The sequence below is a fragment of the Anopheles merus genome, chromosome 2R (assembly GCF_017562075.2).
Source record: "Anopheles merus strain MAF chromosome 2R, AmerM5.1, whole genome shotgun sequence".
In the NCBI taxonomy this organism is placed as follows: domain Eukaryota; kingdom Metazoa; phylum Arthropoda; class Insecta; order Diptera; family Culicidae; genus Anopheles; species Anopheles merus.
Genome location: NC_054082.1, coordinates 32,123,681 through 32,147,550, shown reverse-complemented (window position 1 = coordinate 32,147,550; position 23,870 = coordinate 32,123,681).

Sequence of the window (23,870 nt, the reverse complement as noted above, 5' to 3'; positions counted from 1 at the left end):
TAAGACAAATACACGGTGAGGTTGTTAAAAGTTTGAAGATGAAGGCTTACGCTAGCTGCCTGCCTTTAAGGTTCGAAGAAACAAACAGCAGTTGCAAGCGAAAGTTTGTTTGCAAAATACTTTCACTGTATCGTACTCTTTGATGAATGGCTGTTGGTGGCGGATATGGGAACGTATGATCAATCATTACTAGAGCAAATTGATACCAGTAAATAAAAAATTTGTTGCACGAACGTATCGTTATTCCCAACAATGCAAAGCTTGCAGATTTAATGGTTGTTTCAAGCACCTTTTCAAAACAAGTCGGTGGTGCAATGGTAATATTTTCAACTACATTAGTTTCCTTTTTTGCATAGCAGAGAAAACAAATAGAAAAATGGGATACTAATACCAAACCATAGCTATGACAGCTCTAACAGGAGAAACGACATCGGAATTAAAGCATTAACTCAAAAAACTTCTCTAAATTCCTAAATAAGATAACACTTTACCAGTTAATAAAAAACTATAGTTTATCCTCTTATTTGGCGCCAACTGCAAGAAACTAAATGCTTTCGACCATTTAAACAATTCTCTGTCATTGTTCATTGATTTCCCAACTCCACGGCTTCACTTATTTATGCTTGTGTGCACTCAAAACCGTCACAAAGATGGCGGGTAATGCCATTAGCACATTTTAACCTCGTTCAAGTTCAGTACGGTTACGTTCAGTTTGCAAATTTGAGCCAGCCAAGTAACGAGAGATATTTAAATACATTCGCCACGTTAGCTTTGTTCGGTTTTAAGCGTCTTTATGTTCGAAGATATTGCCCTTGATTGCTTCGTATAGATTGCGCTTTACCATTTGCATTGAGCCTGCTTACGATACACTGCACAGTTACGAATGTGTATCATCTTTACAAAAATAGTCCCTACCTACGCCCCAAAACCATACAACCCACTCGCAAGACAATGGTTTATAGCTGTTCATGTAATTTATTCAATTCACTCCTCCGGCAATGCAGGTATCGTAATAAACCGGACGACATCTAAAGGAAATATTATTGGACAGGGAATTGAAGCCGGGACGACTGAACTGAAATTGGCACACAAGTGTCTCAGCCGGTGCGATGACGCTCCTGCACACAATAAAATGCACCTTCCCTGCCGAATCGGAACGCCGAACCGGAAAATGCGTTCGTTACGCGACGGAAATCGCACACACATCGCTGCTAGCTTTCGTCTGAATAAATTGCATCGTAACGCATTCATGCCAATGGGCTGCTCGGAAACGCAGACACTCTCTGGCATTCTGGCACATGTTTTGTCTTACCGCACTCGACGTGTGATTGTGAAGTGGGGCTCGCTGCAAATGGACAGCGAGCAGCGAGGCTGAAAGCGAACGAATATTGCCTCTGGCAACAGTAAGCAGGTGGTACAGTCGGTGCAACGCTAATGCATCGGTCCACCTGCGAGTCGAATCGGTGGAACTGTGGGATTTTCCTTTCACTACCGAGGGGTCGCTCAAGATGCGTTCTTCCGCTGCCGGGCGCTACAGGATTACAAATTCAAAATGGCACTTATATTGGCCTCAGCTCACCGCATGGTTGTGTGCGCCGCAGGTAACGAAACTGCATCGGTCTGTGCTGGTGTGCCTGGCGTTTCTGAATGTATACTGTTAATAGTCTAGCTGTTGCGATTTGCCATTAGGTGTCGTGGTAACTGGGCTATAGAAGGCCAGTCGTACGAGAATGGATCGCAATTGGACCTGATAGAACTAAAGTATTAAGTAATAGGTGTAAATATTCATGGAAGTCAACATAACTTGCTTTGAATCAGGTTTAAGAGACAAACTGGCTCTTATCCATGATCAATCTTTAGAATAACTTTGGTGCATTACATACAGATAATCATTTTTGTTTTTTTTTTTTGTTAGTTTGTGTGTGTATTGTCTGCAAATCGACAAATGGCCGAATTCATAAATATTGTTAATCAACACACAAATTTGAGGTGCATTTAGCACATCATCGAACAGATTGGTCGATCTCAACAAAATAAACATTATCGCCATAATGGGACCGGTCCACAATTCTCCTTCCATTTCCGTAAACAAATAAGAAGAAAGAGTAAATAAAAAGGAATCAAGTCAAGCGCAAAAGCCACAATCAAGCCCCTCCCAGCGCATCCCGCCACTCTTTAAAATAAATGTGATTTAAAAACTTTTCGCGTTAGGAATGACACTTTTTTCCATCTCATCCACCTCGTTAAATTCGTCCAAGTTTCTTTACGTTCCGTTTGCCTGCCCTGCTCGGGGAAACATCAAAACTGTCATCCGCTGTTCGTTTACTTCGTTTCCTATTCGCTGCTCTGCATCTGCGTCTCAGTGACAGGATTTTCAATGGCTTTGGGCTGTTTTATTGAATTGTATCGTGAAACTTTGGCCCAAAGTATCCAAAGTGCTACAGGGCTGTAAAAGATTTGAAACTCACTGACAGTAGGAAGCGGACTTTTATCTAAAGCAAAAATAAAACATATTTCGTTGTCGTTCTTTCGTTCGAAATGTCGTCAATGAAGGTGCGAAAATTTGTCATTATTGTATATATGAGTTTTCGGATTAATGCATTTGGATTTTGAACGTTTCTTCTAGCCAGTTTTTGTCATATTGTGGAAATACAAATCATTTCTGATTCGAAACGTGTTTTTAAACATTTGACTTTTTTTCAAATAATTTCTCACAATTTCCACAGAATCCACCACAGCAATAGATAGTTTGGTTATGAGCATACATATATTACAATCAGCATGATTGAATGCAATGCTCCAACACTCACTTTTACCGGACCATCATGGTTTATTTGACCGTTTGCCGAATTGTTGCCCAATGGGCACTAAATTGTGCCAAAGTGCTATCGGGGTTCACCTGTGGAGTAAATTTATTTGCCTGCGATTTGCCCGCAACATGCGCGATTGGGCATCGAATTCCATTAGCTTCATATTTTTTCTGCCATCGGTAAATTATGCCATAACTGTCACAGAAAGACAAATGGCAAGACGGAAAAAAGTGTCAGAAAAAGTTACTTTAATGATGAATGGGGGTACCAAACAGCACGTGGAGAAGAAATGATAATTTCGCTATAAATCGCTCTTAATAATACTCGCAACAGTATCGAACGGGAGACATTGCTCATACCAAGATTTTTTACCGAAGTATGCTACGCCTGATGAACTGGGACGGTAATTACATAATGAATCACAATTTTCATAAATCTCTGCCAATGGTCGGTATAAGAAAGAGTATTTTAAAAATAAAAATTGATTGTAGTGTTTTTGTAGTTACATCTTATCCATATTACCAACATAGAGTTTTGTGAAAAATCCTTTACAAACGTCCTTATACAAACGCATTACACACTTCAAAGTATTGTTGATTATAGTCGAGAAGATAGTTCCTGCTTTATATTGGATGAAGCAATTCCAAAATGCTAGACTCTTTGTCAGAAACAACATAGTAAAACAACACTTTTCTTTGCTAAAACTACACAATTGTTATGCTCTGGCAAAGGAAGCAGCCTCCGTTTAGCTTACAATCCGGTTATGTTTATGATTTTATTGGAAAATAACAGTTTCATGCTTTTATTTTATTTCATTTTATTTTCTTTTATGCTATGTTATTTTGTTCAGGTAAGGTGTGCAATTACAACGCACTAAACTACTTCAAAAGTACGAACAGGCCAAACATAGCAGTATTATGATGGTCAAGATGGTGGCACCGATCACCACTCTGTAAAATTTTGTAAATGATGTACCGTTGATTGATGTATTGTTGCGTATGGGTAGGAAATCTAAAAACTGAATAACCACATTCAGTTCCTGGCTGCAAGTGCAATCCTCCTCGAAGGTCATCTTTGGGGTAGCCGAAAGAAGCTTAATAGATTCGGCCGCCACATTCACAACCAACTTACCCTCGATTTGCTTCTCAGCGTTGCATAAAAACAGCTCATACCCGTAAATAACGCCCTCTAATTTGTGCAGGATAAGTTCAACTTGAAATGTGGATGTATTAAAAACAACACGATCCTTGCGGGATGACAGCGTGGTACAATGAATAACTATATCCAATACACCCTCTTTGTAATGTGTATCGGTGCGAATGCAGCGACCGTATCGGTGGTTGATCCATTGAAATGCTGTCGGATGCAATAAATCCATTTGCACCAAGCTAAGATTTAGTCCGTAAAAGTCCAACGCTGGTGGCTCCGAATTGCTTGTCGGAATACAGTAGCCGTAAATAATCGATGGACACAAACAAAGCACGCATAACGCTACTATTTGCTTCATATTTTTTACGATATAGTTTTTTTTAAGGTTTATAAATCACAGCCCAAACCGTGTATCCCTAATGTTGATGTTCACCTGATTCATTGACTTCACCTGATTTACAAATGAATGAAATGCATATCATGGTAGGCATATTAATTTATAAGGTTTCCCCTTTATGTTAATAGTTAATCCCTTCGACAGAAAAAAAGTTTTAATGGACCGATTATATGTTTCCTCACCATGCATCATAAGTATTGCATCAACAGAATCAATTTATTGCATTTACTTCGGAGAAAAATCAATTAGCAGGAATAACAAAAAGTTTAGAAAACATTTTCGATGACAAATTTCTACCAAACAGCTGATATCTAGAAAACAAAACGTTCATTCAACAGTATATATGACTCTATAAAATGTGCTCTGATGAAGCCAGTTATTATTCATTCTTCCTATAGGTTTTAGTTTAATTACTATCATTTAGTAAGACGTAGTTAGTTTGGTTATACAGCTATAGATTAAATGTATTAAATGCGGCTTGGTTTTATCCTGCTGCTCGTCTCAAGCATAAGTCTGTTTTGTAAAGCTATTGGTTTTTTTATAGGTTTCTTACTATTGTCTTTGTGTGCCGAATGTGATATGATTATGTTTTCACTGCACACATTTTCAGCGAACAATTCATCTCCAGGTTATATAAACGACTGACTTTAACGTAGCAATTATCAAGAAAGTAAGCGCACAAAACGAAGTGAAACCAGCATGTTGTAAAGTAGAACCAGCGCTCTTAAAGGCCTACATAAGATGACATTTTGAAAATCTTAGATGATAAGTATGCCACCATCACTTTTGGCTTTATTCCGTTTTATCTGCAAGCCTTAAACTAACCATAATAAAGGAAAGAAAAGATAATAATACAAACGGAGCAATGCAAAAAGCAAAAACAAAACGAAGCAAAACAAAGAAAACCCTTTTTAATGATATAGATTTTATTTGAATTACCTATGTAAAATTTCGAAAAATTTTACACATTTACATAGTTTATTTCATTACGCATTTTTTTATAGCACAGAATGCAACCAACAGGCCAAGTATAAGTAAACTGATGCCAGTAAGGACGTGAACTACAGTGAAATCATTATTGTCAGTAGTGACACTCACTTGTGTAGCATTTGGGGCAGGCAAATAATCAAGTAATTTAATGATCAAACTCATCTGTTTATTGCAAACACAGTCCTCTTCAAATTCCATTTGTATTTCAGAGGAATAATAATTTAATGCTTTTTTCGACATGTTTACTGCTATTGCACCACTCTTTTGAGTTGCCGGACTACAAATGAATAGAGTATAACCAACCACCACTTTGTTAAACTCATGCAAATCAATTGCGACATTAAATGAAGATGTATTCCATACAACACTGTCAAGCACTTGTCGTCGCCCAGGTCCACTGCAAAAAATTGTTACATTTAGTATACCTGCGCTGTACTTCGTGTCCGTTCGTATGCATTGCCCATATTTGCGGTTGATCCAGCGGAACGCTGTGCGATTCAAATCGTTCATTGCAAACAAATCCAGTTTTGCTTCTGTTATATCAATTGATGGTTCCTCCTGTCTAGGTCCTCTTACGCAATAGCTGTACGCCAGTATTGGAAAAACGTAAAACCAAACCACAATCTTTACAGGAACCATCGTGCAAGCGAGTCTACGGTATTGCTTCAAATGAATAAATAATTTATGCCAATCAGGGACAGTAACGCTGAAATGTTCATTGTATTGTGACAGCACTTTCATTGCGCTTGAGCAGAAAACTTTTGTTATGATCTAAGTTTTCTCAACCACTTTCAACAACAATGTGAACTTATGCATGAAACTCAGAAGGATTTGAATCCTTTGACATTGTGGTTAATGTCACAAGCTAAAAGTTACTTTATTACTGATTAAGAAAAAAACAAGGTTTCTTCTCTTGCTAGACAAGAGCTTCTTTTATTACGTGCCTTTTTCTGTATGCCTGGAGTAAACTATAAATACAAGATTCATGTACAAGATTCATACCAAATAAATGTATTACATCTGGTTATAATTGATACGCAGTTCAAGCCATTGTGCCAAATACACAACCACATACATTCGACTAATGATGGTGTTAACCCAATACTAATATAGGTCCAATACTATACAATACCAGACCCCCTATAGAAATAAATCCAAATTCTAAGATGAGAAAAAAACAACATCAAAACGCAATCCTTTCGAAACTATAAAATCTATGATGAACCGCATTTGTAAACATTATATACACAGCCATTTTGCAAACATTTACATTTGCATGTGATGTGCATGTGAGATGTCATTCTTCTTCTTAGTTCCGTGGTGTATTTGCTTTCCCCGAAAATCGTAACTTCCCTTACGGCCACTAAGGTCAGTTATGTGCGTTGTAAAAATCGCAAAAAGTATAGCATCATAAAAACGAACATCATCCAGAGCATTGCGTAGCTTTTTTGTAGTATTTATAGGTCATAAAATATATGAAACGCTTGTTTTTTAATGAACTGCTCCGATTGTAGCCGACAGCATGGACCACATGGTTGGATATTTAAAAAAGCTTCATAAACATGAATAAATCTCTGAAACGTTGCGTGTTGGTAAATATAAAAATTGGATTTTGCTTTTTTTGTTCTCATGTTAAAGTTATACAAATTTCCTTTTTTTTCATAACATAAGCCAGCTTTTATTTTTTTGACAATTTTTAAGTGCTATTCAGAGAATAATACTTCTTCAGAATTACTTACTTTTAATACTTACTCGGCATTACTTTACTGTTTAATTTACTTATGTTACAATACAACCGAATTATTATTACTCCATTTCAAGACCGGATGGACCAGGTGGGAATCGAACCAATGCCAGATTTATTTGATTCGGGACGGATGCACTATCTAACATTAATAAACATGAACAGACAGTACCTCATTGCAATTTTATATTAAAAATACTTCACCCATAAATATACTGGTTCAAGAAAAAAACATATTTGTACTCTTTTGATTTATTGTGCTATAATTCTCACGTTGCCAGTATCAGAAATCAACTACCTAGTGCTTGTGGCTTCTTCTAATAATACGTTCAAGAGTTTTTGATTGATTGCCCGAAACACGTCATCAACTCAAAACAAAGAAAAAAAACAAACATGTTCATACTTCTCCTTGGCCGTTCAAAAGCTCATGTGGTAAATTATGAGCCATTTGGTGCCGAGTTATACAATAAAGGTAACGCAAATCATCAACGATATCTTCTTCTTCTTTGGCTCAACAACTGATGCCGGTCAAGGCCTGCCAACCCACTTGTGGGGGGTTGGCTTTCAGTGACTTATTGATTTCCCCCCATAGTAGGATAGTCGGTCCTACGTATGGCGGCACGGTCTATTTGGGGCTTGAACCCATGACGGGCATGTTGTTAAGTCGTACGAGTTGACGACTGTACCATGAGACCGGCTTCATCAACGATATAGCCTTGTTAAATTCAACGGTTTGTCACATTCAACGAGCACGAAATGAAAACGATTCTTCGCGTGCCTCTTGCCAGCTCAGGAGCTGAGATGAATGTAAAGAAGTAAGGGTTTAAATGAGGCGTTGTTTCAATTATTCCAAAATCTAAAATCTAAGATGCTTAGTGATTGTTAGTTTAAACCATGCAATATCGTTTATTTAGCTCAGTTGGTTAATATTGGCAAACGTTCCGTTTGTTTTTTTAAGTATCTCCCCGAGAAATTTACTTTAATTATCACAAACAGTCGATCCTTTGTTTGCGCCTCATTTATTTTTCCCGAAGAACAGTAATCTATCGACAATATTTTTATTTTTTTAAAACATTTATTGCTAATACGACAGCCACACACCACAGCTACACGTAGCCAAAAAGCATGCATCCATCTTAGTGAAAGTTAATGAACGCTTGTTGTTACACAATTTGAGAAATATTGGTTCAGTTTGTATTAACTTTAGCTGATCGAGATTTAAAATATTCCAGTACCAAATATTTGCAAAAATGAAGAGCGGTTTGCATTCTGTGTTTGTAGTTTGGATTTTGGCGCGAATGTTGACTAGACCAGTAAACGACTAGGAATTACAAATAGTACAAACTCTTATATTCTGATTATTGTACCGGATGTTTTCTTTCTCACTAATACAACATTACACACCAATCCTTGTTCTCCACATACAATTCCAACAAATATGAGCGTTTTGCATAATTCAACCGTCAATATGTTTGTTCAGACACCGAGCAAACGATGAAGTTATCACCGAGTGACCTTATCCGATACCGACTAATGATGTTTACCACTATGTGGAATTACCGTTCGTTAATGATGTGAGCTGAATTCAACATCTGTTCTACCTACTCCGTTATTACGGCTTACTTTTACGCACCTTTACGTTACGTTACGATACGCAACGAGCTATTAGACAGATAGCACCTGGATGGGGTAGTTTTCACGCACCTATTCTCGTTTTCGATGTGCTTAATAAATCACTGGTCAGTTTGTTTGCGTTCGGCTTGTTGATCCAGCGGTCATAAGGAGACTATTATTAAGGCTTCACTTTTCAGACACAAAACTATCAATCTCACTGACGTCTATTTCAGCAGGTGACCATCAACGCAACAGTCTAGCACAGACATGTCAAACATACGTCCCGCGAGGCGCTTGCAGCCTGCGAAAACATTGAGTGCAGCAAACAACTTTCGCAGTTACTTAAATGCACCAGACATTGATTATAGGTTATATTACATGAGAATTATTTCGCTTTTAGTTTTTTTTTTTTGCAAATTTGGTTATTTCAGAACTAACTAACAAGAAGAGATTTTCATTAAATCATAGTGGTTGTTCAAACGAATAGTGCAATAACTACCTGGGGCCTCGTTGGTTAGTTTTCCGCAAAGATGGTCTACACATACATTTGTTTTAATAATTGTTGTTATGAGGGGATATCACGAACCGGTTTGAAGAAGCTTGTTTTTTATAGTTTTTTTCTCTTCATAACTAAAGACTTGTCACAAAGACATTTTTTGTTAAGATTATGAAAATCAGTGTTCGACGTCACTGGTAACGGGGAAGTTTCTCCGTCGTTATTACAAGAATAAATGGAAAGCGCTGATAATACTAGTAATTCGTTATCATCAGCTGTTATTGTTCACATACTGCTGCTGAATCCAATGTACTGTCTCACAAGCGTTTATTTCATATGATGAATACCTTTAAAATGTGGGTGTACACCACATGAATTAGCTGCTTTTAAAGCAATGTATAATGTCTCAATATAAAATTCGTCCAGTGCATAACGTGTCATACCCGCGATTCATCTCTCTCTCTATCTCTATGTCAAGTGGAAAAGGTAGTATCACAGTAGTATTGCTTATATTAATTCATCAACCGTCTCTTCAAACAAACCCATGTTCTATATTCCAGGGTGCGGTATAAGTCACAAAATTTCATTAAAACACTCCTCTCTGCCCGTGCGCTAAGTGCTAAATGCTAGCTTTTCGATGAAGTGTATGAGCGAGTGTACAAATTGAACAAAACGCCACTTCTTCATGATTCCGATTACCCATTTCGACGTCACTCTCATTTGGCAGCATGTGAAAATCGTCGTGATTGATTGTGATTTTGACACGCACTCTCATTATATTTCTCCGTACCATCAAAACCGCGCTTGGCAGTCTCAACAAGAAAGTAGCTCGATGATTAACATAATAATGATTGAATGAGGACAGAGAACATTCAATCCGACCATATTTCACGCCGTGCCGCCTTGTGAATAAATCCTACCAGTCGTTTATTCGATCGAAGGGTTACGAATGGATAAAAGGGGTTTCCATGACAGCTGACGAGCGAAAGAGCGTTCCTGTTGCTTTGCATATGTGACGCGTCAAATTATGAAATCGTGCGAACGGGTCATAAATCATGCAAATACCAAAAGCAGACATATCTCATATCGGTGATATCGCCCTTCGCACGCATTTTTTGTGTTTTTTTTTTCAATCGAGCTATGGCTATTGCATCTATATACAAGCATTGTAAATTAACTGTAAAGTAAAATAAACAATGAAGAAAATTTATTTGCAAATGATTGCAAATGAACCAGCAATGTTTTTAATCTACAAACCCCGAAATGACGCCAAACAAAACGAATTTCTCTCAATTCTCAATCTATGTTTGTTGCTTGTGTCTTTATTTTTGTTCTACCCATGTTTTCCATCTCAGACAAGGGGAATCTCTTTGAGTTCCATGGTCTCTCAGAGATTAGTACGAACTGGAGAACGGTGAACTGCAAGTTTCAATTCTAAGGCAACTGTACACGATTTGTATCCGAAAGATACCCGAAAGAAAGCGAACCCTTAAGCAATATTCGTGCCGCTTAGTATAAGATTGAGACGTAACTCATTCATACTTTATTCACGTCAGTTTACTTCGACTCGCTGAACTGCAAAGACTTTACATTTTTGGTCCATACTTTCTCACACAACCGAAACATCGTAACCTGAAACGTTACACTGCTTACCATAAACAAACCATGTATCGTGACATTGTATTGGTTGGGGAAGGCCTTGAAACTAGCGCCCTACGTGACATAAATTACGTTCTGTTTATGACAAATGACGGTATGGTGATGTAATTCTGCTACCTGCTCTTTCCACCACTGCGGCAGTGAAAGAGTTTTCATTGTAAATTAATGTTATGGCATAAACAAATACGGACCAATAAATTAGTGGTGCCCACTGCAGTTATGAAACATCGTTCACTGTTTTTCAGCAGACGAATAGTTGAGGATATAGAAGGATATTTTTGCCAGCATTCACCATGTTCTGAGAATGCTTTAGTATGCTAAATGTAGTGACCGCTTTGTGACAAGTGTGCAGACTAAACGACAAACGAAATTCCTAAGCGAATTGATTCCCCACAGTCTGTTGCAAGTTCGTGTGAGTAATGGTGATCATGTCGAAGTTTTTGCAAGCATGAAATATGAATCATTCTTGCCACGACGGTTCCCTGCACCCTTCTCAAGAACTGTTTTTTTTTGCAAGCAATACTTCTGTCATGACTCCAATTAGCTAACGCTTAAAACCCTCAAACCATGTTTATTTCTAAAAATCAACACTACATTCAAAAACAATGCCGTTGAGCGAATAGAGTAGGGAAAGGTACATTTGCAGGAGCTTTCTGAACTTGTGTGTGTCAACATGTTGAGTGCCAACAAACAAATATTTCATAAATATGAGAATTGAAAGGTGCCTGGAGTTTTGAAGATATAATTATTCAAACGTATTGTACACTGGAAAAATAGCTCCAATAGAATTTCTAGGTTAAATTCACGCAAATGTTCATATTCAAACTTCAAGAATTACATATCATATTAAAGTAGCATCAAAAAGTAAATTTCTAACAAGTATTGTAATAATATGGCAAACAACTCATGTTCAAACATCATCACACAAAAGCCACTTGTTTCACGCGAGTTATATTTGAAAGACTCAATTTCTTGCATATTAAATTTGAAATCCTTTACCGTCTTTTTTTAAAGATTGTTCAAATCGCAACCATGCTTAAAGTATCCATTCCTTCATTCAAATCTCGCTTTAACGTTACATCCGGAAACGGAACGAGAAAAATTATTTCATCATTTTAATCATCAGCCACATGAGCACGGCCATTACGCTTTTCGAAGTGCCATTTTCAGACGCACGCTTCACCGCGGTCCTTCCATGGGTCTCCCTCCGGAAGAATTTAGCGTCGAGTGGTGTGGTAAAGTTTCCCGTGCGACACCGTCTGACATTAAACTTTTCCGCACAGGAAAAACTCCGTATGCTGAGGTTCCCCGAGCCTACCGCTGTTCCCTGGCCGCTTGCATCCCACGGCTCGCTGCTAAAACTATACCTACCTCTGCACGTTTCATGCAAAATACGGCATTGTCGTACTCCCAATAGATTTCACGGTTCTCGCGAGAGCACACGTACACTTATGCTTTATGTAATGGAAAACTGTTAGAGACGCTTACGATATTAGCCTACCTTTGCCACCGCGCCCAAGGGTATCGGATGATTGAAAGAGAAGGATTCAGATGTCGTAAAAGTTTATCCGTTTCCTGCACTTGAAATGATATCACCTCACTGCAGTCTGCCACACTCATGAAGTTTGGCGCGAGTGTATAAAAAGTCACAACTTTCACATCTGCGCTCGAGAACGCAGCAATCGTGATTCCCATGGTAGCTCTCTTTTTTTTTTTTTGCTGCTGTCACAAATAGTAAGCAGGTTTAAAGGTGGAGCATATGCAGATAACTTCATTACAACATTCTCACGTTTACGCAGTACGCAAATGATGCTGAGGCTGTGAGTGTGTGAATGAAGCAAAAATTGATTGATCAAAACTGTTTTTTTTTCTTTCGGTAATTATTAATAATTATTCTTCTATCTTCCAAACACTTTTATTCTAATCGTTTATAATTACAATCTTGTGTACATACTGTTGCGAATAGAAAACGCTTTAACGAGTAAGATATTTCAAGAGCGCATCATAAATATTTTATTTTATTCTTTCTCGCCAAGCAAACAAATGATTCGTGCACAATAATCAAGAAAGCACAGGCATTCGAATTTTTACCATCCCGGCAAAATGTATACACATGGGACTTTGACATCGTTTGTTTGACTTTCTTTCACGGTGCACGCTTATCTTTACAATGAAACTTCTAAGACACCACGATTCATGAGCACGTGAGACTCCCACCTTATTCTACCATCACCCAAAACTCTTTTCTTATAAATTCCCGCGTATGTCTTGCTTTCGGGCTACGTTATTTCATATAAAACTTCAACTCCACCCTTTTTCTTTTGCCACACTTGCCCTCCCTTCTGTGTGTTTCTTTTCAACGTGAGCTAAAGCCAGTACCTGGAAAGAATAAGAATTATGTGACAACAGATTAAGGTACGGCACTTCAAATGCACCGACACAGATTCCGCTGTGTTTAAAACGGAAAGGCTGCAGATCTATACTCTCCGTTATTTTGAATGGCGGAGGAGAAGAGAAAAGAAGAAAAAACCAGGATGCTGTTCACCCATAGACGTTTTAGTCACCTTTTCCCTAGAAATATGCATCTGGCACGTGCATCTGACGTGCAGCCTGATGCCGCCGCAAACTCCAGCCAAAAGTGTCGCACTAAGCATCGGGGAGATTTATTTTGCAAAAGTTCCAGCTCACTGCTGTGCTGTCAGATTGTCGCGTCCACTCAGACAGGTTTGGCCTGGATACTGAGTAAGCAGAACGAATTTCTTGTTCGCAAATATCAATTTCATTCTGCTGATGCAGTTCCTTGAGGTCGTGCATGCCTTAAGTGTGCTGCCATGTGCCATTTTTGCCCATACTTATGCATGCTGTCCGTGAAGGGATGATTCAATTGCTTACCTATTTGTGTGATTGCTTGCGTTTTTATCGGTTTGATGTTTGAATTGAATTTTGAGATGATACTTATGTCACTGATTAATTCACATTTTAATACGAAGAATGACAACATCATCAATTCCATTATTGATCTATACAAATTATGTAGCATGATACAAATTATGTATTTGAATGTTTTATGCCTGAGTCAACATGCGATGCTCGTAAGGGAGTAACGAGAATTCCAACCACAGATCAATCGAGTGTGAAGTGTCTAGATTCAAAGCGTTGTTATAAGAGTGCGGGACCACATGCCTCAATTACATGTAATAAGATCTCTTTTCACTTCACCTGGCAGCATACTACAAAGAATAAACGAACATACGTATAGCCGTATGTATATGTAAAGGAAACAAATAGACGATAAATGGTAAATTGAGAACAAGTTGGTTGACCATCGACGAGATGTATGATATTACAAAGTACAATAGAAAGCAGATTTAAAGCTGAAGGTAGCCGAGAGATTTAAAGTGTTACCGACGTGTTTTGTGTATGAGAAATTTCGCTGAAATAAAATCTACTTTTGCATTATACAACAGGAATTATTTGGATTCCAGAACAAATATTTTAAGCAAAGTTGTTTAATCGTTACAGTGTGAAGGTCGTATATAATGCACATAATATCGTAGCAATATCCAAAAGCTGTCGTTCCCTTTTGATTGTTCGTATGCTAATACCCCATTCCTTATTGGCCTAATTGACTATGGATTTGTTAACAGCTCATTAACCTCTTTTTATTCATTGTTGTTTATACATTGTTTGCAATGGATCGATCTATTACCGTGCGATTAAATATATAGATTCAATTTGGCGCTGTGTAATTTAATCAAAATAACCATATTCATCGTAAAACTGTTTTTTATGCGAGGAGCTCTCATTAAATATCATCACTTTTTGTTGATTTTGGCTTTACTTTCGGATGCACAACGGAAAAATTGTGCAAAAGAACTGAATATGTTTTTTACGCTTGACCAATTCTATTCAACTTCAATAAAGTTTTAGACCATTTACGCAACTCAATCAACGGTAGTCTTCGCAGAACAAAGCTATTAAATAACATATATTTAAGAACATATTTCTGTACGCCAATAGCGTAAAAATCAAGTTGATAACTCAATTTAACGTGACACACACCTGAACGCTTTAGATTCTTTCAGTACTGACAAACTTATTCATCTATGTTTCTAGTGCAATATGTATCATTGAATCGCACCGAGACCTAAGCCCTGATTTCTGTTACATATCAAAAACTCATTACAATCCTTTCTCCATTACGATATATCCGAGCGAACTCTCCACATTCAGGACTCATCAACGCACAAAGGGAAGCAATTAGTCTAAAATAAACAGTAATCATTGCGAATGCATACGTACTCCTGGTGTACAACTCATACGAGCAACAAGATTTGAAAATACGAACCGGAAAGTGTACGCATGCATCGCAGTTGAGGAGCGTTCCTTGGGCATGGAAAAGGCCACAGCACTACACTATTCACCTTGTTGAGTAGCGTTGGCACCCCTACCTACGGCTAACGATTCAGGGAATCGCTATGAGCAGCGAGCAATGTGCAAACATTGCAAAATGACACGTGAATGCGTAAGTGCATATTCTACAAAAGTGGAAAATCTTACAAAAGACCATCATCCGCGCTACCATCGTCACGCATTGCCGTTGTTTCATTCGCAGTGCGATCAAGCAAATTGATACCATCACACACCCTATTGACACGCACAAACTCAAACCCATCATCATCATTTTGCAGTTCCTGAGAAAACTGATGTTTGTCTATTCTATATTCTCTTTTAACAAGAGCAGTTTTGGAGAATAATTGACACTCAAGCAGTCTTTGTTAGCTATCCTTTCTCGACACATTATGGCGTAAAGTATCAGGATGACATGACACCTACAGTTTACAACCTTTTGGAATAAATGTAAAACCACTAGAAAGTAATATGGCATGTTTTGTTACAGCCCATCGATTCCTGTAAACGATGTTATGTTCTCCTAAGTGGACACATACCAATTAAGTGGTATACATTTCACTGATTATAACATTAACTGAGCTGCATTTATTTAAGCTGTCTCTTTGACCGCCGTCTCACTATCTGTAGTGTCTGACCACTATCAGCGGTCGCAGCACTCGTATTCACGGTTTCACAAATGGCTTCCGAAATTTCTATTTTGTGCCCGGGTATACCCGACACGTTCTACCGTACAGTGACTTTCCCAATCATCGTACCATTTATTATACCTATCCCTCGATGTAGACTAGTTTTATGCACTAAATCTGATAAAAGCTTAAATTCATTTGGCAGAACCGTTGTATGGGCTTTGATAGCGAACGCGTGCAGCTATTCAGGAGATCACGACATCACGATATTAGCATTATGCCAGATTAAGCGATACTTAGGTTTATGCTAATGATAATTATTTCGCTAACACTCGTGAACATCAAGTAGAGTATCTCATTTTGTGATGAGAGCGTATGTCCGACATGGAACAAACTACTTGCATGTGTCCTGTTATTATACACCTTACATCATGTTTGAATGTTTGTAACACAAAATGTGAATAAGTTTTGATTTTCAAAGACTTAATAAATGACGAAAATATTGTAGGTATTATTTTCATTAATAAACCTATTGAAGCTAGTCAATCATTTCTTCCATACTGCATGATGCTGTTTCCAAAGGCCTGTGCAGTCTTTGTGGCTTACTTCATCAACAATCGACGTAAATTCTTCCTTCCGTTTTGTGCCGACCAGCATGGATCAATGCAGTCCCGGCATGCTCGAACGATTTCTTTCATGAAGATTGTTTCGCTAGAAAACTATTCTCCAGGCTTAACAAAGTAGAAAGATTTTGCATTCGGACCATTGACCAGCCTCTCGAAACTGAAACGTAGGACCCAATGCATTTCAGTTCGTTGCATTCCTCTTCAGAACTATTGCAGCCCGGGTGGTAGTGCTGACGTTTGATGAAGGCAAATGAAAGAAAATAAATTATTTGCATTTTGGTTTCCGCACTGTCCTACAAATGATTGCGGTTGCATAATTGATGCAGCACATCGGTACCAGATGCAGATGCAGCTTCTGTGGCGAGTACTACTCTGGACAACTTTATCTCGATCATTTGTTATGCTAATAGGTTGCTAAGTACTGGCATAGTTAGAAAACGATAAAACCAACCACGGCGAGCTTATGCAAGAATATAGACTTTTGCCGTAAAAGCAAAAAAAAAAATCCTGGATCCTTTTATCTGCAATCCTTCATTGTACAATGCTGCATAACAGCATTTTGATACAAGAATGCTTTGATGTTACTACTGCAGTCCAATTCAGGGGTGTACTTGGCAGAAACATTGAATATCTTTTGTTTCTGTGTACTCATCATAGAAGATTTTTGGGAAAATGACTGCTTCAGAAGTAGCCAAAAAGAACATTGATTAAAATTCGGAGCATATAAATACTCCAATAAAGTGCACTTTATCTAAACGAAACATGAAAACATTCAAAACTAACCTTGAAACAAAGCAATTTGATTTTTTTTCAATGTTTTTGAATACTGCGTTTGTTTTCAACTCCACGCAATCGCTCCCGAGCAAAACTCGACTGCAAAAGAAACAATATTCACTATTTTTAACATAACAACTACACCTCTCGAATGGTACATGCAGAGTTGTTACCAAGCTGGCACATTAAGCCTTAGGCATTAAAATGTAATGCACTCATAATAAAATACAAACCCATATCAAAGAGCAATTTACGGTTAGCAACCGTCACCAGTAACTATAAAAAGGTACTGTCTGTAACGTTATGAACGAGCGTCCCGACATAATAGGCAACTTTCGTCAACATTTGCTACTGGCTTTGTACGATGATTGAGCACCAGGCACCAGGATTTCTATCTCTTACACTCAACTAGAAGATCATAACGTAGCGAACGCCGGGCGAAGCTTACTGATTAAAATTTTCCTGTCAGTTTGTCTACCACTTTGTCGCGTACCGCACTGACATCCAGCTGCACCGGGCGAAATGGAGGAAGCACTGTGTCCATTATGGACACGAAAGCTACTGTTGTCACCGTACTGCACATGCACTTTTTGAGGGCAGACAAAGTTCATAACTCATTCGGATTACAGAACAAACAAACAACAATTAGATTCGTCTACAGGAAAACTAAAACCCGGCATACACGGGGGGCAAGTGGTGACATCTCAGTTCCGAGCAACATCTGTTTTGCGGGTAGATAACAATTAATTTTCAACCACGTGGCAATTATTTCCCTTTCGCTTTACACTTCACACAAGGGAAAGGGGATTATCAACTTCCAGACTTACTTCGGTAGTGAATGAAAGCAAGACATTGGTTTGACTCAGGGCTAGCTAGACGAGGGACAGTATTACTAAAGTTCATACCAGCACCAGGAATTATTACTTGCAATTACTAACCATGTTTAGCATGTTGATTCATGACTGTAGAAGTATTGTTTACAGTAAATCTTGCAGATACGTTTGCTGTAAGCATGCACCACTTACACGACAATACATATGGGATAATTTGTGGTTCAATCAACTAATAGACGCTACGTACCCTACCTCTAGGACAATCTAACACGTGGATATTAAACCATCAGGAGTTCATTTGACATAAAGAATGTAATGGGATTCTGTTCATTGTAACGAAATTTAACCACATTTGTGTTACAACGACTACACCTTCATTTTCGATCGATTCGATAACACATAAAGATAACCGCTACAAGTTGGTCTTAACAGCGATGATTTGGTTAGTTGCTAGTTAGTTGTTTCACTCAAAGAATGTTGCTTGTCTAATTAACTATTAAATTAAAAACGAAACTTTACGCTAATAATGATATAAAAAAAAACAAAATCAAAGCTAAGTCATAAAATACCCACTAGCATAGCTGCTAAAAAAAAACAGCACCGCAACTGAAAACAAACAAAAAACCAGGGCACAAACAGTAACTTTAGTGATACATTTGACTAAAGTACGGGCCATATTTCGAGCACTGTCAGAAATGCAGGTGCACTTGAAACTATCCTCGACAGACGCTCGTGGAGCTTGTGGAAAATATGAAGCCGTTAAATTTATGGCCCATCAGATAAGAAACTTTTATCGCCAGGGAACAATATATTTAAATTTTACGCTTTTATTATCCTGTGATGATGTCTTGCTATCTGCTCGCTTCTACCGCACCGCTATAACACATTGTTTGCATCGGTGATGTTTGTGGTATAATGTAGATGGTTGTCATTTCCTGTAGCATCCACCATTGGCCCTAGCGGGTTTGTACTATTTGAACGCGATTTCAATTTCACAGGCTTGTGTCCTACGAAGCAGTAATACTTCGATACATTGTATTAAAGTGCAAGTTCTATAATAAATAACGTGAATGCGTATTTATTTCATCTATCCCTAGTATTGATTTTGCCACTTTAATATAGTTGGAAAAAATGATAAAGCATTCATTTGTTAAAGTCAAACTCGCCGAACGGAATTGAAATCTCTGCTTCCTTTTTGTAAATTCACAGCCCACAAAGTTTAGCAATGGGTAGTGTAATTCGCCATCCCCAAAGTGATAGTAGAGAGCCGGCTTCCATATGTGTGAAAAATAACCCAAGGGCATTTGCAGTCCTGCTCGACGGCGTCCGTCGCAGTTATCCAACCGAACGATGTTGGCCACTGGGCATCCACACGGTTCGCTTATTTATTACAAATATTAGTTTTCATCTCGTTTGCGTTTAAACTAACTTCCCTAACTATCCAACTTTGTCATACGGCATCCCGGACGGTTCGGCCTTAATGCACCCGAAAGGGGTTGCTTTCCTGTAGCAACTGATGCTGGCTGGGAAGCTGGGTAGAGGTTGTTAATGTTGAAATGTGGAAATTCTGTCGGAACGAGGTAATTGACTATACTTTATCAAAGCTTCCCCCAGGATGGCTGCATGCACTGGCCGGGCCCGACAAAGCGATTTCCTTGAATACAAGATGAAAAATGACACACGGGTCAGATGGGATATGAGTAGCACGGTGCCAACAACGCCGGGGAAACAAATTTTCATAACCAAGCTGAGGCACCATCACCCCATTGCATGAAGCGAATAGGTACAGGTAAACCAACTATACCGGATCATATGGTAGATCATGTGTTAGAGCTGAGCGAAAATCAGCTGTTCTTTAACGCGATTAACACTTCCACTTGCTTCCGACACGTTTTGTGGAAGGCAAACCGAATACAAACCGTAATATAAAACCTTTTGCCACTTATTTCACTGCATTCTTAAAACCATCCATACATAATTCATCATCTCTCGATAGCCCGCAGAGTCAGGATATGTAAATTTGTGCTTACACTTTAAGCGAAACTACCTAGCAGAAGTTGCGCCCAGGTCGTGTCAGTAATTGCTACCAATTATTTCCCCAACACGTCGCCCAACAGTTGGAAAGGTGATCAAATGAGTGAATTTCCGGCAAACCCTATTCGTGACTAGAAGAAGAAGTACAAACACACACACACACACAAGCTCCTACACGGTAGCAGACGGGTGCGATAAAATTAATCTTAATATCTTGCTTTTTAATGGTGCCAGGTTTCAAAAGTAAAGAAATTTATCAAAAAACTATCCTAACCGTTTGCGGGCCCATCAAAGGCACGGCTCGCACGAAACGGAACGGGGATAGTCACGATGAATCGCAGTGCGCGGGTAAGGACGCAGGAAATTTATGCACAAAACAAAGTGTAATTAACTTGTCAGGTTGCATGAAGTTTAAATGCTACACCGCCTATCAGAGGCATCGATTCTGCCCTCTTTGGTGGTGCTGTAAATTTGCCAGTCCAGTCCCAGTGGCCGGACAGCCGCTCGTCGCAGTTGTAGCTTTAGTAATTCAAGCACCAGGGGAATAAGTAACTGAATCCGGCATATTCCGTGCAGTGCTCCTATGTGCCATACACACATTAACCTAAAAGCTTGCTCCGTAATGATTGCATAAGGGCATGCAATTATTGTTTACATGAATGGGAAATTTGCTTACCCTAACGGTGTTTTCTCACTACTGTAACACAACACGATCATAGTTGTTTTGAAAATAATTCTTGCTAATGCTGGCTGATAATTTCAATGGCCATGCTGCATTTTGCAGGGCAGCATTATGGAAATGTAGAATAAAAGATTGAGCGACTGCTTATGAAGTTTTGGTGCATATTTTCAGAATACAAAAGCTATGTTTAATGAAAAAATCTGCGAATATTAGTGTAATAATTAATTATTTTGAATTATTACCATGAAACCCAATTCTATCACAGACTGAGCATATCCATACAGCGAGTGTATTGGAGAATTTTAAGAGTTATACGAGCGGGACGTTTTTTTTTTTTTTTTATTCAAGAGAGACGGCTTTTCCGTATTGCTTAATGGAGTTGTTGTTTAGGTAGGTAAATAAAATATAAGATTAAATAAGTAACCAGAGAGCGATCAATCTTAAACGCCTCATTAAAAATCCTTTGATCCTAGCTGTCTGTTTATTATGTGGAATTAAACTAAATTAGGTGATTATCTCTAGGATTTTAAAATAAGATTAATAAGAAATTATTTAACAAACAATAGCATTTAAAATAAATATGATACTTTGATATCATATTACATTCCACCAACTGCTGAACATGAATTCAGAAGCATATTTATTGCACAAACATTTCACATATTCTTCACATGCTTTTTCTACAGCTGTTTTCCACTTTGCTTCCGAACGTTCAGTCCAGTACGCTGCAATGTGTCAGCCGGCGTTATACTTTACCTTCACACAACACTGTCCACACGCATTGCATCAACAGCAATCTCCTGTTTGCTTCGTCTACAGAACGCAATTTGGCCGGTGTTTCGAACGAAATTTGCTCGATCGATGATTGACGTGTTGATGCAGCAGCTGGTCAGATCCATCCATCAACTCACCAATTCATGTCAAACACCATCCACCACTAAAAGGACACTCTATCAGCGGAAAAGTGCAGACACTTTAACACTCCAAACTGCGTGCACACGCGCGTACGTCTATTAACCACTGTAAACAGCAAGTGACATGCAGGGTGACAAATGAGGGGTGATAGTGTGTACAATTTTCGGAAAATCTGTTCATCGTGTGGTATGGTCGTTTGGAAAATCATGGTTGAACTAAACGTTTATAATGTAATGTATCATTTTTTTAATAGGATGTACGCTACATACTAAGTTTTTCAAAAAAAAAAATTAAAAAAAAACAAAGACACTTACTAATGAAATAAATACAAAATACGATAGGTAGATATTCACATTAACAAGCTTTCATGTACTTAATATTCGCGTTACTTTTTGCGTACCTTTGCACCACCTACCAAGGCATTCGGCTACCAGAGTATGCGTCAAGCTTTCGATTAATTACTGTAATTAGCAATCACATCGATCATTTGCTCCCTGACTCGTGTGGGTGAAGAATTTGCCCCATAAATCTTACCGCCTCTCTTATCACACGCATAAGAATCTTATTACGGGGCGTATCCCACACGGCGGTAGCGCCGAGTAATTGTCAAAAAAAAGGTTCAGGTACGATGGGACAGGGATCAGATTCCTGCATTTACGTGCGATTGTACAACTTACGCGAGCCCAACATTTCATATCTAGTGAAATTAAGGTTTGGTTCGGAGGGTTATATCTTTATTTAGATTGCGTGCCTAACAAATGACTGCTTTACACGGGAGTTGATTTATTCGACCATCCAGGGTCATGTTTATCGCGATACTCATACAATCATAAATCGTTACTACAATGTTTCACCTTTTTCTCGTGTGCTACAATGCTAATGTGCTTCGTTCTAAGAGTAAACAAAATGCTAAACCATTCATTTCAACTCTTTGCACACTAAGTAGAGAAAGAGAAACGAGTGAAAAACATCCGTTATGATGAAAGGATGGCATTAATACGTAAAGTAACTTAAGATGGTTCTAACGCTTACATCTAAGGTTTTCCCAACTTTAAACGGTGCGTGCGTAATTGCGAGTCGCTTCGTTGGGAGTAGCTACCTTCGGAGAAATGCTAAATAAGAGGGGATACGATTTTTCCCCTGAATAGCAGTACCGGCTACCAGTCTAGAACCAAAAGCACGTGTACAAATATAAATGCTTCAAGATAGTACACCAGCTGTAACATCATACGGTTCACAATACGGCCAACAAATGTGTCCTTCTTTCCCAACTGACGAGACAGCTGTAGACGGGAAAGTTTACTTTTTCTTTCCATTGCAGTAAGCCGTAAAGGTAAACAGTCAACGGAAGCGTATCGATGTCGAACAAGTTTCTCAACCGAATAGTTCCGGATCACTGGCTAAGCATACATCGATGTCTAATGCTGGGGAGAAAGTTGTATGAAGGCTGTTTAATCAAACACAGTTGAGAGAAAGTAAAGAAATGGGATAGCGATAGAGAGCGAGAAGGAAAAGGCAAGAATGAAATAGAAAGGCAGAGAGCAAGAAAGCGTTAGAGGGTAGTATATCACAAAAGTTTGTTTAAAGCCGAGCTTCTTCTAGCAAAAATTTCTGCACTAAGGTTAATCGGTGTTCATGAACGATCACAGCTAAAACGAGACAGCTTTAAAAGTATTTTATCAGCTTCAGTTATTGTACGGCTGCGAAGCTAAATGTTTTACATTTTCTTGCCATCAACGAATCAAACTCCACACAGCATCTCTCCTAAACAATTATTCCACTCTCTGCTATGTAAGCTAACAGATGTAGCAACGGTCCTGTTCATAAATATTTCGCCCCAAAACCTAATTAAGCATTTGTGCGGTAAGCACACATCCATTACCCTAACCATGATACATTTTACACCCGACATACGAATTTGTGTTCCTTTCGAAACCCATCACGTAAACAGTTTAACAAACCCACCTGCACAAAAGATGTGCAGGCCACCGATTACAGACAAAACCAGCAACATCATTCGTCGCCATTCGGGTGTATACCATCGTAGCCACCGGGATGCGGCCCACCGGCACCGGTGGAGGAAACAAACACACGTGTAGAGGGCTAGT